The 17,149-nt window shown below is 37.1% G+C and overlaps 1 protein-coding gene across 1 annotated transcript in view; it reads right to left on the bottom strand.

The window, feature by feature from the left end:
- LRRC24 (leucine rich repeat containing 24) overlaps positions 1-17,149 on the bottom strand; it is a 4,153,240-nt gene that overhangs the window by 2,548,660 nt on the left and 1,587,431 nt on the right. Inside the window, exon 3 of the mRNA XM_044067308.1 lies at positions 13,517-13,724. The gene's annotated coding sequence lies outside the window, so the exon portion shown is untranslated. The remainder of the gene's footprint in view (positions 1-13,516; positions 13,725-17,149) is intronic.

The raw sequence follows: 17,149 nt of genomic DNA on the forward strand, positions 1-17,149 counted from the left end.
TTCAAAAGATGGATTATCTAGTCGAATCAGTAATATCACAGAGGAATAAATATCTGAAAAAAATGGAAAGTTTAAGCTCAGATGTAAAAGGAAAGTGGATGTTCTAATTTGTGTAAAGGTCAATAGCAGAAATGAGATATTATTTTTATTCTGACTTACCTTTTGGATTTTAGTTTTAAGGAGATACTATCAATGACAACTGCAAAATTGTTATGGTTCACCCAGATTTCAAATAGTTGCTTGGAGAAATCACTGTGCTTATCAACCAAAACAGACAAAATCTGAAGACTCAAAAGTAAAATGGAAAAAAAAACACAGCCGAGAGTACAAGCAAGATAAGATTTAATAGAACATCATACTAAGCGCTTTCACCCACCAGTTGTCTGGATTTCATCAGAGTACAACAATGTCCTCAACTAGTCCATTTAAATACAAAATACAAATCAGTCATGTGACCCACTTAGACTTTTTTTTAAAAAACCTCAATTCTAGTTTTAAAAAATCTGAAAACAATTTTTAAGACAAGAAAGGACATTAACAAAACCAGGTAAGAGTGACATGTAGTTGAAATACATGTATTCAGTGCAAATTTATTGCTAATACTCCCTCTTTTTACTGTTGCAATACTAGAAAAGTTATGAAGCACCTAGGTATTTTAATTGCACTTCTACTTTTGTTGTATATTTTAGGTTGTTCCACCTACAGTGCATTTTATGTGAGGCATACCACAAGAAACCAGAGCTCCAGAATTATAAACACCAGTATGCCATTATTAAGTGTAAAATTAAGAATGCCCTGGATTAACACAGCTTGGTTGTAGCAAGTTTCTTTATGTCATGGATTTTGTTGAAAATGACTTGTGTGACTGGGAGAACCTGTTATATAAGAGATATTACATTTGACAGATTTGGAAGAGACCAGTTGGCATAATGGTTAAAGTCTTTGCCTCCCATGCACAAGGTACAAGGTTCGATCCTGACCTTTGACCAATGCCTGTTTAGAGTTTGCACATTTTCCCTGTGTACCCATGGGGTTTCTCCCATGTCCAAAAACATGCTATTTCCACCTCAGACTCACTAATGAATGGATCTGTGGGCAGCAGCACAGACTGTACATGGTGCCCTATAGAGGGAAGAGTTGTACAGACCAGCTGCTTTGGGCATCTGCTGTGGTGCACAGTATCCTCAAGATAGGAGAACACAGATCACAAACTGCACACCATGGCATGTCTAGCCACTCAACGGTGTAAAATATGGCTCTAGGTGATTTGGTCATATTGACGAATGTCACTAAAATGGGCATGGAAGTGGGTTGAGAACCCATACTGACCAGCTGGTGTTCCAGCCTGTAAGTATACAAGAGATGGAAGGACAGTGCAGTGCAGCAAAGCCACTTGACTTGAGATCCAGAGTTTACTACTCAGGTGGGGGACAAGCTAAAATAATGTAGGAATTGTGGTGAGAGGGAGAGAGGCTTCAGAAGGCAGTGAGGGATATCATCAGAATTAATGACAAACTCATGCCAATCAATGATAGGGCAGTATTCATAATCTCAGCCTATATCCCACAGTGAGGAAAAGAGCACATTCAGACAGCAGTTGCAGGACCTACTAGATAAAACAGGACAACATGTGTTGATAATGGTGACTTGAATGCTCTTATCAGGACAGCCTGGTGGGGCAACAGGAATAAAGAAGGAGAAGCCATTCTAGACTTCTGTCTGGCAAATGGCTTGATAGTAGCCAACACATGGTTCACAAAGAGAGACAGGCATGAGATTACATACATAGCCAACATGCAACTCAGATGTAGACTTTCTCCTAGTAAGGAAAAGGCACTGAGGTAGAAACCATGACTGCAAAGTCATCCCCAATGAAACAGTTGACCCAAAGCATAAACTACTAATTGCCACAGTCAGTTACAAGCTGTGGTTAGAGAAGGCTCTAAGGTCAACAGAGACCAAGCTGAAGACCTGGAAGTTGACTGGAGATAAAGTGCAACAAGGGCTCCAGCACCCCAAGAAGAGGAGAATAGGTGGAGTTGAATGGTAGTGCCTAAAACAACATGTGTTAGGACTACAGAAAAGATATGTAGCCAAGCCAGGTATGAAAATAAGGTGGAATGCAGAAGTTCAGGAAGTCATCAAAAGAAAGAAGGAGTCCAGGAAGTTATCAAAAGAAAAAAGGAGTGCAGGAAGAAGTGGGAGATAGAAAAGACTGACCAGGGTAGGACGAACTACTGGTTGGCTAAGAAAGAAGTTGCAGTAGCAAAAGATAGGGCATCGGACGCACTCTACCAACTTCTGGAAAGTGACTCAATATAAGACAGAAAGATAAAGAAGATAGTTAGACACCCTTCATAAGGCCTGCTCACCAGAAGACAGATGGAAGGATTTCCAGCAGCTTCTGAATGAAGAAAACCCCACAGAAGCTCTACTGCCCCAAAACAGCTTACAATGAGAGATGAAGAGGCTACCCTAGAAGAAGTAAGAACAGCATTAAGGAAAATGAAGTCAGGGAAAGCAGTAGGCTCAGATGAGGTCACAGTAGATAGGATAAAGATGCTGAGTGAGATAGGGGTAAAATGGCTGTAAATTATACTAACAGCAGTGCAGAGAGAAAGGCATATCCCAGATGACTGCAGATTAAGCATACTCATGCCAGTGTACAAGAACAAAGGGGACAGCTACAGCTGTAGGCAGTACAGAGGCATCAAACGCCTATCAAATTGCATTCTAAGCAGTTTAGATTCAGATCAGGTTCATACCTCTCAATCTGGAAACATCAAAAATCTGGACAAGGGCTATGAAAAATAGGTACAAATATGTACGCTGATTAGCATCTAATTTGCATACATAATTACGTAACCCCACTCACTCCAATGGAATTGTGGGATACCAACTTTAAAACACAAACTGAAGAACAGGCAACCAAAATATGGCACCAGAATCTCCCTGCAGCCATTCCAATGTCCCATTAGCTGGCTATTTTGCCCCATTTACCATAAACAGTAATGTGTGCATACTGCTTTACTTCTACAATGATTATTTGGATTTTATTTTTACATTTTACAGCACTACAATGCACAAACACTAATAGGCATCTGGTAAACAAAGCAATACTGTCTCACAATGAAAATAGACTTGGCATTAAAACTTCTCTGCCCTTGAAACTCACATTCATTGAAACAGCATTGAAACCCACACCACATCCAAAGAAAATGCATCTGGCCAGTGGTGGATAAAAAATACCTTTTGGCTGTTTTCAAATCATTGGCCCCTTGCACACAAAACAAGAAACATACATGTGTTCTTTTCTTTGATACACCTTCCTGACTTTATTATATTCCTTGTATAATACAACACACTTGTTAGAGCGCATTTTAAATTTATTGTTTGAACATTTTCCCAGTAGGCTGTTCTGTAGGCAATGAAACAAAATGCATGAACCAATAATGACAAAACTGCCCAGTTCATCACATTCATCATAAAAGTCTACTTCCACACCCACACTATAAATAGAATGACAGTAGTGTAAACCAAAGGCATTTTGCACAGCTTCTCCCACTTATTTTCAATTTCATTTTTTTTGGGGGGGTGGGCAAACGGTTAAAAACCAGGGACAAATTTTAAACATTGCTTGTATAATTTTGTAAAGTTGCTAGAATAAAATGTTGTCTTATTACCATGCATTTCACTGGCAAGTCTTGAACCCAGGACACTATGCACTATTGTCAGAGCAACATACCACTATGCCAAATCAGCAGTTGCCTGAAAAATAGGAAGACTGAAACTTAATGGCTATCATTTAGTGAATTCATTTCTCCCTTCCCACCGTAACTCTCAACCTCTCAGCTCAAAAAACCTGGACAAAGCCAATAATGGGGGAATACAAATTTAGTTCTCAGTTCTCACCATAGCTCTGAACCTCTTAGCACAAAAAACCTGGACAAACAAAGCCAATAATGGGGGAATACAAATTCAGTTCTCACTTCTCACCATAGCTCTCAATGCTTAGCACAAAAAATCTGGACAAAGCTCACAAGTGGTGGTGGCTAGGGACTTAACAGGGACACATTTTAAACATTGCTTGTATAATTTTGTAAAGTTGCTAGAATAAAAACGTTGTGTTAACACCATGCATTTCACTGGCATGTCTTGAACCCAGGACCCAATGACCTACAGTCAGAGCAACATACTACTATGCCAAATCAGCAGCTTCCTGAAAAATAGGAAGACTGCAACTTAATGGTTATTATTTAGTGAATTCATTTTCACTACAACTGTCAACTTCTTAGCACAAAAAACCTGGGCAAATCTCACAAGTGATGGTGGCTAGGGACTTTAGGCTCTTTTTACCCTGTACCCAAGGTACAGGGTTTGAGTCTGAGTACCTCTAGTCACCAGGTGTATTAAATGGGGGGCATTTTCACACACACACACGCACACACATGCACTGATGTAACAGCCATTCCCTCATATTTATTTAATGTGTTACATTGAGTACTGATCCAAGTGAACCATTCTCAGCCTCAGAGCAGCAGAAAATAAAACGCAAAGAAGTGCTAGAATGCAAGAATTAAGTAACACAAAGCAACACTTCTAGTCTAATAAAACAAAGATTAGTTTGAACAGTGGTGAACAGTGGTGAATCCATAAGCAAACATTTATACAATAAATGTATCAAAATCATATTTTCACTTCTGTAAAACACTCAGACTGGTTAAGAAGTTATGAAAATAAAAAAGGATACAAGATCTCACACAGGAGGGAAAAATGTACTTAACATGATCCCAGTCTAACAAACAAACATAAACCTACACTACGTACAACAAAACAACACATGCATATTCAGATAAAATGACTGATAACCCAGCAAACAGTCAACTTTTAAAATGACAGTGGTAACTCCTCACAAAAGTTATCTCTGTCACTGCCTTTTTATATTATTAGTACCACTGAAAAACAAAAATAAATTACAGTTGAAAGCATTCACAGGTAACATATGTAGAAATACAATTACCTGCAACATAAAACAAACAGAAAAAAAAAATATTTAAGGCACATGTACTAACAGCATCATCTAGTGCTTCAGTCTGTATTTCCTGACTTGACAGCCACTAATAACAACAGTGACTACCCCTACCTTTTGCTGTCATACTGTAAAAACAAGATATTCCTTTGACAAGTGGAGAGCACCCAAACAAACAGTTATCAAGTATGCCCCTTGAAATCAAAAGCAGAAAAAAATAAACTCAAATGTGTTTTTTTTTCTAGGAATTCTAAGCGATGAATTTAAGAAGTGAAGGAGTGCTACTTAGTCAGATAACATGAAGCTTAGGGTAACTCTTAAAAATCAAACTAGGTCTGTGCTACAAAGCAATTAAATGCAAAGAACCAGACTCAACTGTCAAGCACAAAACGTTATGTTCTTGAAAAAGTAAAATCCAGAATTCCCAAGCCATTTAAGCAAGTAGCCATTAGGCCACACTGGAAAGTAAAATGATCTGTAAACCAACAATCCACTTTTATCAACTACATCCATAAACCAACAATATGTTAACTACATAATATAATTCATAAATACCCTACCTACAACATAATTTTTCTCTCATGCATACATTTGAACTTCATTCTGTAGAGTTAGTGTCCATAGTGCTTTCCCACACATTTTCCTTACTTCATTCCGTTGTAACAGCCGTTTCCTCCTGCTCGCTTGCATTTGAACTAGTGCTTTCCCACACAGTTTCCTGCACAAAAAACAAGAAACATACATGTGTTCTTTTCTTTGATACACCTTCCTGACTTTATTATATTCACATTTGAACTTCATTCTGCGTGGACTCCTTGAGCTCAATTCTGACAGGCTGGTAGCCCTGACAGAGCTGACGTCATCACACACATGATGACGTCAGCTATAACAGCACGGAAATTAAACAAAAACAAAATAAAAAATAGGGAATGAAGGGGTGCCACTCAAGAATCATGGCACTCCTTCATTTTGACCCCAAAACTCAGTAAAAAATGAGTAATTCGGCATGCTTGGGAGGTATGATCAGGCTGCAGCAGAATTGACTTGATGTTTGCAGTGAGACAGATACTTGAGAAGAAGCTAGAGATGAGGAGAGAGTCCAAATGGGCATTCCTAAGCTTGGAGAAAACATATGACAAGGTCCCAAGAAAGCTGATCTAGGCAGTACTGGAATGGTTTGAAGTCCCAGAAACACTGGTAGAATTAACGCAGGCTATGCACAAGGACCCAATGTCTCAAGTATGAACAGTGTTCAGCCTCACAGATAGGTTCAGAGTGGGAGTGAGTGTACACCAGGGTTCAGCTCTGAGCCCACTGCTGTTCATACTGATGATGGACTGTATCCAGGTAGGAGGTGGCAGATCAACAGAGTTGCTGTATGCAGAAAATATGGCATTACAGGCAGACTCTGAGCTAGAAGTTCAGCAAAAGATTGGCAAATGGAATCCAAAACTGAAGACACATGGGATGAAACTAAGCACAGATAAGATGGTGGTAATGGCAGAAAATTGGGGAAATCAGAAGAAGCTAAGAATAGAGATAGAAGGGAAGATAGTGGAACAAATAAACAGCTTCAAGTATCTGGGAGGGGTGGTTGAGGAGAAGGGAAGTCTGAATGAAGAGGTCAAAGCTAGAATCAGAGGGGCTGCAGCCAAATGGCAGAGAGTGTCAGGTGTAGTCTATGACAGAAGAATTTCAAAGTAGCTGAAAAGTAAGGCGTACAAGACAGTGGTGTGACCAGTACTACTGTATGGTCCAGAAACCTGGGAAGTAAAGGCAGAACAGTTGAAGAAGTTAAAGGTGATGGAAATGAAGTGCTTGTGAAGGGTGGTAGGATGCACACTGTGGGACAGATGACGAAATAAGGACATAACAGTAGAAGCCAAAGTAGCTCCAATTGCAGAAAGGATCACAGAGAACACATTATGGTGGTTTGGACATGTGCAGAAAAGCAGAAGACAATATGGTGAGGAAGATTTAGGACAGATGAAGAAATGATGACATATAAGAGCAGAAGCCAACTAGCTCCAATTGCAAAAAAGATCAAAGAGAACAGATTACAGTGGTTTGGACATGTGCAGAAGACAATTTGGTGAGGAAGATTTGGGACAGACAGGAAAAAGGTAAGAGGAAGCGAGGACATCAAAACAAAGAGGTGGATGGATTGTGTGAAAGAAGATCTGCGACAGTCAGGCATGAGTGTTGATAAAGGCAGGAGTGTAGCACTGAATTGAAAGAATTGGTGACAGTTAACACGATACCCTGACCTCATGTAGAAAAAAATGGGAAAAAGGGGGGGGCTGATGATGATGATTTGGCAGGACATTTTAAATGCCTTAGTCCCACCAGTTTGAATGGTTACATGAATTTTAAAATTATTTTGAAAGTCAGAAGGTGGAGGAAGAAGTTCAAGTATTAAATATGATTTAGGCTATACATTTGTTTTAGATCATGTGACTAGTATTTATTTAAAATGTTGATAGTCAAATGAAGTCTCAAGACTTACTCTGTAATAATTTGCATGGTGATGCATCCTGAGTGCAGCAGATTTGTTTTTAACTTTACAAACAAAAAACATAAAAAAAGTGTTGAAATGTTGCTGAATATTAGGATAACAGTTTTTACCTGAAAGAACAGAAAAAGGTCATTCACATACTTTTGAAATTGTGCTAACAGTGGTTATGCTTAAACAGAACTAAAGGCATATTTTGGAATAAATTAAATTGACCTTAGATCATAAGGTAGACATGGTCTGCATGCAGCCAGCCAGAATGTATACAAAATCAACAGCAATCCAAAATAATACATTTTTTCTGGTGGTGGTGGTGGTGGTGGTGGTGGGGGGGGGCAGTTAAAGTACTACCAAGATTGTCAAATATTTTATTACTATTATATATGTGTTTATGAAAAGATGGGAAGGGCCACTGAGGTCCAGATCAGGAAGGAACTTTCTTTTTAAATGCCAAACAAGTGCATCAGTTGTCTAATGTTACTTTTGCATTGGGATGACAACAATCCATTGTTATTACAAAGTCATGTACCTTCATTTGACTTTTGCACAATGCTTAAATAATATAAATTAAATAGGCCTACTGGCAATATTTGCAGCTACAGAATGGTGCCACAGTGATTTTTAGAGAAGAGATACTTCACAACTGCATTATGGTTACAAATTTACAGTTCAATCAGATAAGACACCACTCATTTTGTTGTTAGTAAGATGAGAGCAGTTCAAGAAGATTTTCTGGCAAGAATTTTTAGAAACCCATACTATTTAATGAATAGAAGTAATTTACATTCCAGGTAGAAGACACAATAATGCAGATGTTTTAAATATGACATGATATTGCTCTAGTGAATGCTGTGTAAATAAAAGTAGAGATACCTAAGAATCCAGTGATATCCAGTATATGATAATATGTTATAGGAGCTTTTCAGACTGCAGCTAATCTGAATTCACACATTTCATACTAAGAAATGAACTCAGTATACAAAATGGCTTATTTATTTATCTACTTATGTATGTATGCATGTCTGCTATCTATTTATTTATTTATTTGTGTTTGTTAACTAGGACAGTTTAATAGTGCAGAATCCCATTCCAGTAGAGGTCCTGGGAGAAAAGCTCTACAATTATAATATGCAAGACATACATTTACAAATGTGCAGTAAAATATGTGTACATTAGCTTATTTACTTGAATTTCAAAATAGTTTTATGTGAATATAGCATATTTAATGCAAAAAGCTAAATAGAAAAATTAACATGTATTAGCTAATTATAAATTGAAAAAGACATTTGAAGAAACAGTAAAAGTACCTGTAGTACGACAGCTGCAGGCAAGAACATATTAAACTGAGGTGCTTTCACAGTTAGCTGTTATTTACAAACAGAAGAGAGTTAGAGTATTAATAGAACTTAAATAGTGGAGACAAGAGGAGAAGAAGAGTAGGTTATTGAAATAATCAGAGGTTTAGCAGACAGATGAGGGTCAATAGTGATGGGCCATAGTAGGTTATTGAAATAATCAGAGGTTTAGCAGACAGATGAGAGTCAATAGTGGTGGGCCATAGTAGGTTATTGAAATAATCAGAGGTTTAGCAGACAGATGAGGGTCAATAGTGGTGGGCCATAGTAGGTTATTGAAATAATCAGAGGTTTAGCAGACAGATGAGAGTCAATAGTGGTGGGCCATAGTAGGTTATTGAAATAATCAGAGGTTTAGGCAGACAGATGAGGGTCAATAGTGGTGGGCCATAGTAGGTTATTTAAATTATCAGAGGTTTAGGCAGACAGATGAGGGTTAATAGTGGTGGGCAATAGTAGGTTATTGAAATAATCAGAGGTTTAGGCAGACAGATGAGGGTCAATAGTGGTGGGCCATAGTAGGTTATTGAAATAATCAGAGGTTTAGCAGACAGATGAGGGTCAATAGTGGTGGGCCATAGTAGGTTATTGAAATAATCATAGGTTTAGCAGACAGATGAGGGTCAATAGTGGTGGGCCATAGTAGGTTATTGAAATAATCAGAGGTTTAGCAGACAGATGAGGGTCAATAGTGGTGGGCCATAGTAGGTTATTGAAATAATCAGAGGTTTAGCAGACAGATGAGGGTCAATAGTGGTGGGCCATGTGAAGTAGAAAAGTAAAGAGTTCAGGAGATGGGGGGGTATAAGGAGCAGAGAGAAGATACAGAGGATTGGGAGACAATGTGGCAATTAGCAGATGTGGCAAAAGTGATCTTTGGGGAAGGCTTGCCAGGGGAGCAGGAGGACCAGTGCCATCGTTGAACTAGTTGCTGTTCAAGCAAGGCTTTGAGTTTGTTTAATTTTTTCCTCTATTTTTAGTGAATGGGCATTTAATTCTAGAGTTTAGAGACATAGTAGAAGACAGAGAGACAGAGTGAGAATCTCCAGTGGTGCTGAACAACTTAATAACAATTTGTTGCTAGGCCTTTAATTGGAGGGCAGTACAGTAGATGTTGGGTATTTGGAGAGTATAATACTTATATGATCTGGTTTGGGAGTTCAGGCCAGTTTAATTATTTTAATGCAAGGTAGTAATGTATTTTATTAGGAAGGTTGTTTAAGATTTTGGCAATTTATAGTAGCAGGAGGCATGTTTCAGTTTATAGGTAATGTTTATGTTTGTAAGAATGGGTGATGCATAAAGCTTGTAAGAAAGGAGACAGATCAATGGTAAAGTAATCCTTGCTTGGTGGGTCAAGTATTGTTTGACATTCTAGACTGAGTCGAGTTTTTGGTGTATTTTATGGATGAAGTGATTATCAAGTTTTAGATTGTAATGTATTATGACTCCAAGTTATTTAGCTTCTATTTCTATGTGTTTTTTAGGTTAAGGTACATTTTTGGAGAAAATAGCATAAGCTTTTCTCTCTCTCTCTCTCTCTCTCTCTCTCTCGCTCTTTTTTTTTTTTTTTTTTGCCTAGACCAGTAAGTGAAAGAGTATTGGGTAATTTCTTGCAATTCTGTTTTGGATGGGACAGACTAGATGAGTCTATAATTGGCAGTATATTGTATGAAAGTTTTATCAGTTTGTTAGCAGTATGAAGTTTTATTTATAAAAATGTTATAAAGAAGGAGACCATATATTAATCCTTGGGGAACACCAACAAAGTTCAATAGACATTTTCAGAGATCTTGTTGCCATTTACTTGTTTGTTGAAGATTGCACAAGTAGCTGTGTATCCAGGAGAGGGAGGATTAACTGAGACACAGAGATGTAAGTTCAGAAAGGAACTTTTGCTGAGTCTCTTGTGTATTAAACTTTGGATAGGTCAGGGAAAATGAAGAAATAAGACTGCCTTTATTTCTGTTTTGGTTAACTATGTGAGTAAAGTTAAAGAGAGTGGAAGTAGTAATGTGGTTAGGCCTAAAGCCATGCTGGTTGTTGGAGAGGAGGCCGCTGTTGGTTTTATATTTCATAATCTGTGGATGAATACATTTTTTGAGTTTTTGAGAAGGGTGATTGAATCACAATGGGTCTGTGGTTTGTTAATTATGTTGATGTAACTCCTTTCTAAAGAGGTATAATAAAAGATATTTTTTCCAGATGGACAGGACATAGTTTTCAGTTATTGACCAACTGATTAGAATAGAGACAGGGAGGGCAAATGCATTTGCATCTATTTTTAATAAATCATTAGGAAGATTATAAGCAGCTGTGGTTGTTGGTTTTAGTTATCTAGCATTTTTTATGCTTTAGGTTGAGAGAGTATAAACTAAATTACAAAGTCTTGCCATCAAGAATAGCTCTAAGTTGTGGGGGTGAAGCGGGGTGTTCATTGATTAGTGAAAGAATAGTTTGGACAAAATGAGGGCCGAATGAGTGACAATTGACTTTTTCTTATTAGAAGTAGGAGACAGGTTACAGGTATACAGTATGTCCAGAGAGCAAGAGGTTTTTATTTTTTATTTTTTTTTTTAGAGGTGGCCAGAATAGCTCTGTGTTATTTTGGTGCTTTTGGTACAGGTTGTCATAGTCTGATGTCTTGCTGGTTTGATTTTCATTATTAGTTGCTCAGGTGTGTTTGACTTGGCACAACTCATTTAAAGTGGAGGTCGGGGAAAAACACCACGTCTATTATAGGAAGTCAATATAGTGACAAACATGATATAACAGTATACACAGATGGTTATGTATGATATAACAGTATACACAGATGGTTATGTATGATATAACAGTATACACAGATGGTTATGTATGATATAACAGTATACACAGATGGTTATGTATGATATAACAGTATACACAGATGGTTATGTATGATATAACAGTATAGACAGATGGTTATGTATTGTGTGGGGAAGCTAGAATCTTAAGCCCTCTCCAAGCAGTACAATTGATATTGTTAGCATTATATGGGTGTCATCCTGCGATCACTCATATGAATCATTTGGCAAGAAGTGATATGTGGTAATCAGAAGTTGTGGATTTTGACACTGGAAAGGTAGTAGCTAATTGAACTACATATGAAGAACAAAGTGACCATTGTTTTAATACCACAGTCCATCAGTTGAAAAGTAAGTCATGCAGAAAAGTAATGTGATACTACTGAAAATAATGTATGTTTTTGAGAAAAATGACTTGATAAGTGTAAGACATTTTATTTCAGAAGAAAAATGGATACCTGGAAGCATAACAGATATGGGTGGCTCTGCATCCAGCATTAAGTAATGTAGTAATGAAAAAGGTGCAAAAAGAAACATTGATCATACTTTTGAAAAGAAACAAGAGATGGTTCCTTCCTCCCTTAGAAGCCTGATTTGAGTCTAAACTCTGGGAACTATTTAGATTTCTAGCAAAGATTGTGAAGTTTTGCAAAACAGAGTGTCTGCAACTGTGTATTTGGTCTTCTGTATAAAGCATTCTTTAATACATGCTAATGGAAACTAAAGTTAAATGTCTTTCCAACCAAAAGTGAGAATAGCTGCCAAATGCAGAAGGCCTGTTACATTCCATTCAAACAAGACTTACCTTTTACGCAAATGTGCTCTTCTGTTAAACTGGAGGAATGTAGTAGCACGTCAGTACAAGAGCAGAATGTGGTTCAGCTAAACCAAAGTATTTTCCTTTGGCCTGGTTCTGTGACAGAGGGGAATGGCACCTATTCTGTGACTGAGATTGAATTAGGGGCTTCAATACTGGATAAGTCAGGCGGGGGGGAGGTTGAGGAATGACATGATGTGGTTGACTCACCTCTCCCAGGGGGTAGGTTGGGTGCTGGTATTCAGTCAGCAAACACAGCACTGCAAATTCTCTAATGTGATTAGGTAAACTACCACCCATGCATGAGGGTAAGAGGGCAGGGCTGCTTGCTGGTGCCATCCTTTGTGGAAGTGAGGGGTAGTTAAAGTGGTCAGCCCAAGAGCATGTTTCTTTCCCTCACAAAGTGTGCATACACAGGCGATCTAGGGTATACAGAAAAATCCTCAAACCACCTCTGATGGCTGCCTAAATGATGGCTCATCTTGGTTGATCCTTACCCTGTTTATGATTCAGAGGGGGCTGATGATCGTCAGGGACAAAAACCTCTAAAAAATAACTTTTCTTTTCTTGCCATGTTTGTTTTAAAATATGAATATATTAAAATTCCAGTATTAAGTACTCCAAGTCGTATTTCTACAAGTCTGTAGAAGATGAGCTGTTTTTCTTTGTGCAAGCTGCGATATAAGTTGTGTGGAGCAAAGGATTTCCACTTCCACTTATTTATCTGTCATCATTTATTTTTGGGGTCGGTACAATCTGGGGTTATCAGACATGTATTACCTGATATGATAAATGCTGCATGTAGTCTCTCTCCTTATATATATATATATATATATATATATATATATATATATATATATATATATATATATATATATATATAGGTGTGTGTGTTCTCATTCTCCATTAATCCATCAAAACTTTCATTTCTCTTTACAGTTGCATATTTGAATTGCAGTCATTCTGATTTAGTCTTACCTCATTAATGTTGTTACAAGATGTTCTAGAATACTGGAACGTTTTGCTTAATTTCTTCCTGGCTGATTGTATTATTTTGGTTGAGTGTGGCAAAACAAAGAAGCCCTCCTGCAGTAAAAAAGGCTTTGCCTCAATTAGTAAACAAAGACCTTAATGCCCACATCCAATCAAATGTAGAAAACAGTTCCAGGCAAGATATACGAGATGTCTGTAAGGAAAAAAAAAAGAAAAAAAAAATATATATGTATATGTATATTTATTTATTTATGTATTTAACATTTGTTGACCGGGCTAGTCTAACTGGATATATGTCCATTTTCAGTAGAGGCCCGGGGAGAAAAGCTCCAAAAGAACAGACAATTTAAAACAAATCAAAGGTATTAGGCATTTTTTATATATATATATATATATATATATATATATATATATATATACACACACACACACACACACACACACACACACACACACACACACACACACACACACACACATGTTCATGATACCATACATGAACTCAAGAAAAAAGCAGACATATTGTTTTTAGCTTAGTCTGTAATCAAATTTCCGACTGGATCATTTATGAAATAAGAAAAGTCATTCCAAGCCAAGTATGACACAATGATACATTACACTATCCTGTACATACCAAAGATTACCAAACATTTTAGACCTAGTTTATTTTTTGTAAGTGTGTTTTGGGGGGTGGATTACAGATCCAAATAGACCAAACTCAGGCTCAACTTGGGTGCTCACACTAATAAAGAACCGAACATATAGTGGAAATATAAACTTACTACACTTTAAAAAGGACAGTGCAATGTTTAACCTAGCTTCTTTGTTTGAAGCATGATTTATAATAGGACTATGAAAAAGTTCATAAGATAAAATGTGAAGTGCATTGCACAATGCAATGGAAGTGACTGAAATTAACAAAGCAGTAAAACAAACATAGACCGTATTGCAATGAGTTGTAATCTGTCTGTCTATCTATCTATCTATCTATCTATCTATCTATCTATCTATCTATCTATCTATCTATCTATCTATCAATCTATCTATCTATCAATCTATCTATCTATCTATCTATCTATCTATCTATCTATCTATCTATCTATCTATCTATCTGTCTGTTTGTCTGTCTATCTATCTATCTATCTATCCATCCATCCATCTGTCTGCCTGTCTATCTATCATCAGTGTAGTGATGGGAGTTTTGCCCTTCTATACAAAGTTAGTGATGGAAGCATTTCATTTTATTTATATATGGATGCTAAACAATAGTTAGAACTGTGTTGCTAAATTTGGAACCTGGACTTGTGCCGGGGTGGATTTTTTATCAGGTGACATTTTTATGTGTAAAGAGCATATAGTGTACATGATTATTCAGAAAGAATTAAAGGGGAACACACTTTTCTGCAAGAATATGTTTTTAAAAGATAACCATAAACAGCTCTTATGGTTTGACCCTGAGATGGATACACTGTGTTATTTGCAATGAGGTTTATTATACGGAGACCTTAACAATTAGACATAATTGAAAATGTGCCACAGGTTGTACTTTGAATTCCTTCATGAGAATTATCCTGTTAAAAAGTAGAAGTCTAGTGTAATATTTTATCCTTGTTTACCTAAACTGGACAGGCAGGTAGAAATGTTATTTTGACTGACATTAAACTATAAACTCACCTAATAACATGGTCACCAAACAGGTTTGAGAAATGCAGTCACAGAAAATCCTACCCAAGCTATCAGAGCAGCTGTTGTTTCACTTTTCTAAGCCTTAGTACTATTCAGTCCATTATTTTATACTCTACTGCAGTCGATTGTAGGTTACTTAAGCAATAACCCATGTCTCGGCATGGGTAATGCTATATTTACCCACAGTTGGTGTGGTTTGGTCATGAGGGTGAAACCAAGTGGCCAAACAAAGTCAACCGTGGGTAAATCTAGCATTACCCACACCCAGACGTGGGTTATTGCTACTATACAATGACATTATTTAAGAAAAAAAAAACTTGCTTTTCTTAAATAATGCCTTTGTATAATACCTGTGTGGTGCCCTTCCATGGTTTTCCACTATCCTGGGGCTTTTTCTGATGTATTGCACATGCGTATGCTTATGCAGTACATCAGAGCTGTGTAGAGGAAGCAACGGATAAAGGAAGATCTCTGTTGCTTTTTTAAAGCTGTCTCGCTATGTTACACAAGTTTAACAGTGAGATATCTTTAAAAAAAACAATGGAGAAAAGAAGATCTCTGTTCCCTTTTTAAAGCTATCTCACTATGTTAAATGATTTTAACATAGCGAGATATCTTTTAAAAAAGCAACGGAGAAAGGAAGATCTCTGTTCCCTTTTTTAAAGCTGTCTCACTATGTTAAATGATTTTAACATAGCGAGATATCTTTTAAAAAAGCAACAGGGAAAGGAAGATCTCCGTTGCATTTTTTTAAGATACCTCGCTATGTTAAACGTATAACATAGTGAGATTACAGCAACAGAGATCTCCCGTTCTTCATTGCTACCTAACACAAACAAAAAAAAAATCAAGACTTACACTACTGGAAAAAGTCCAGGCGACCGGACATTTTTCCATTAGTATAGGTCGGCCAATCAGTGTGCACGTTTTGGAATACTAATCGGCAGTCATTGTATAATACAGTTGGAACACACATGACATGTGAGCCTTTGAAAGTTTTTTTCCAAAGTTCTTTTTTTCTTCAAATGGAAACAATTCGTGTAGAAAAAACCCAGTATATTTTAGGTATGATACTGATAATTAAAATAATCAACTCTGAGATCATCACGGCTCAATAAAATAAACAAATATTCTCATCTATATCAACTTTGCAGTTAACAGAAATTTGAATGCAGTGAAGTTTTTGGTAAAATCTGATGTAGCAACAGGAGTGAGCCAGAGAGCCCAAACATGTGCCCACTTGACCCAGGAGCTCCAGGTAAAGGCACACAAAAAAGAGAAAACAATACTGGATGGCAGCAACACCAAAGGAGTCACAGAGGAGATAGGAGAAACTAAAAAACACAATGGCAGAAAAATGAACTTTAGAAACTCAGACAAAACATAGAATTTGTATGATGATAAAACAGAGGACAAAATATAAATGCTGTATTATAACAGAAGGATTACCAGACTGGATGAAATAATTGCTAAACAAATTAGATGACCTAGAAAACAGATCAAGAATATCTAATATTAGAATAATAGGCATACAGCAAATAATACTGGAAGCTGACTTTGAAAGATTTGTGCTGAACCTCTGATAGGAAAATTTTATATTAATAAATACCACTGAACTGATGATAGAAAGGAACAGCAGAGTCTGAAAAAAATAGAAGGAGGAGGAAAGGTCCCCAAGACATGTACTACACTGTTTGCATGGAATTAAAGTGAAGAAGGACATTTTATGACATGCCAGTCTCTTTAGGGTAATACACTGTGATGGGATGTACATTAAAATAGAGGGTGATTATTTCAACACAGTGTACAAGCAAAGGAGGTCACTGGCAGAGACAATACAGAAGCTAAAATTTATGGGGATGGCAGCATGGATCCGGTGTCCCACCATCATGGTATTTAATTGACAAGAAATGCAACAAAATGCATTCATAG

Source organism: Protopterus annectens, chromosome 3.part1 (genome assembly GCF_019279795.1).
Source record: "Protopterus annectens isolate FY-2018-M chromosome 3.part1, PAN1.0, whole genome shotgun sequence".
NCBI classification, from domain to species: Eukaryota; Metazoa; Chordata; order Ceratodontiformes; family Protopteridae; genus Protopterus; species Protopterus annectens.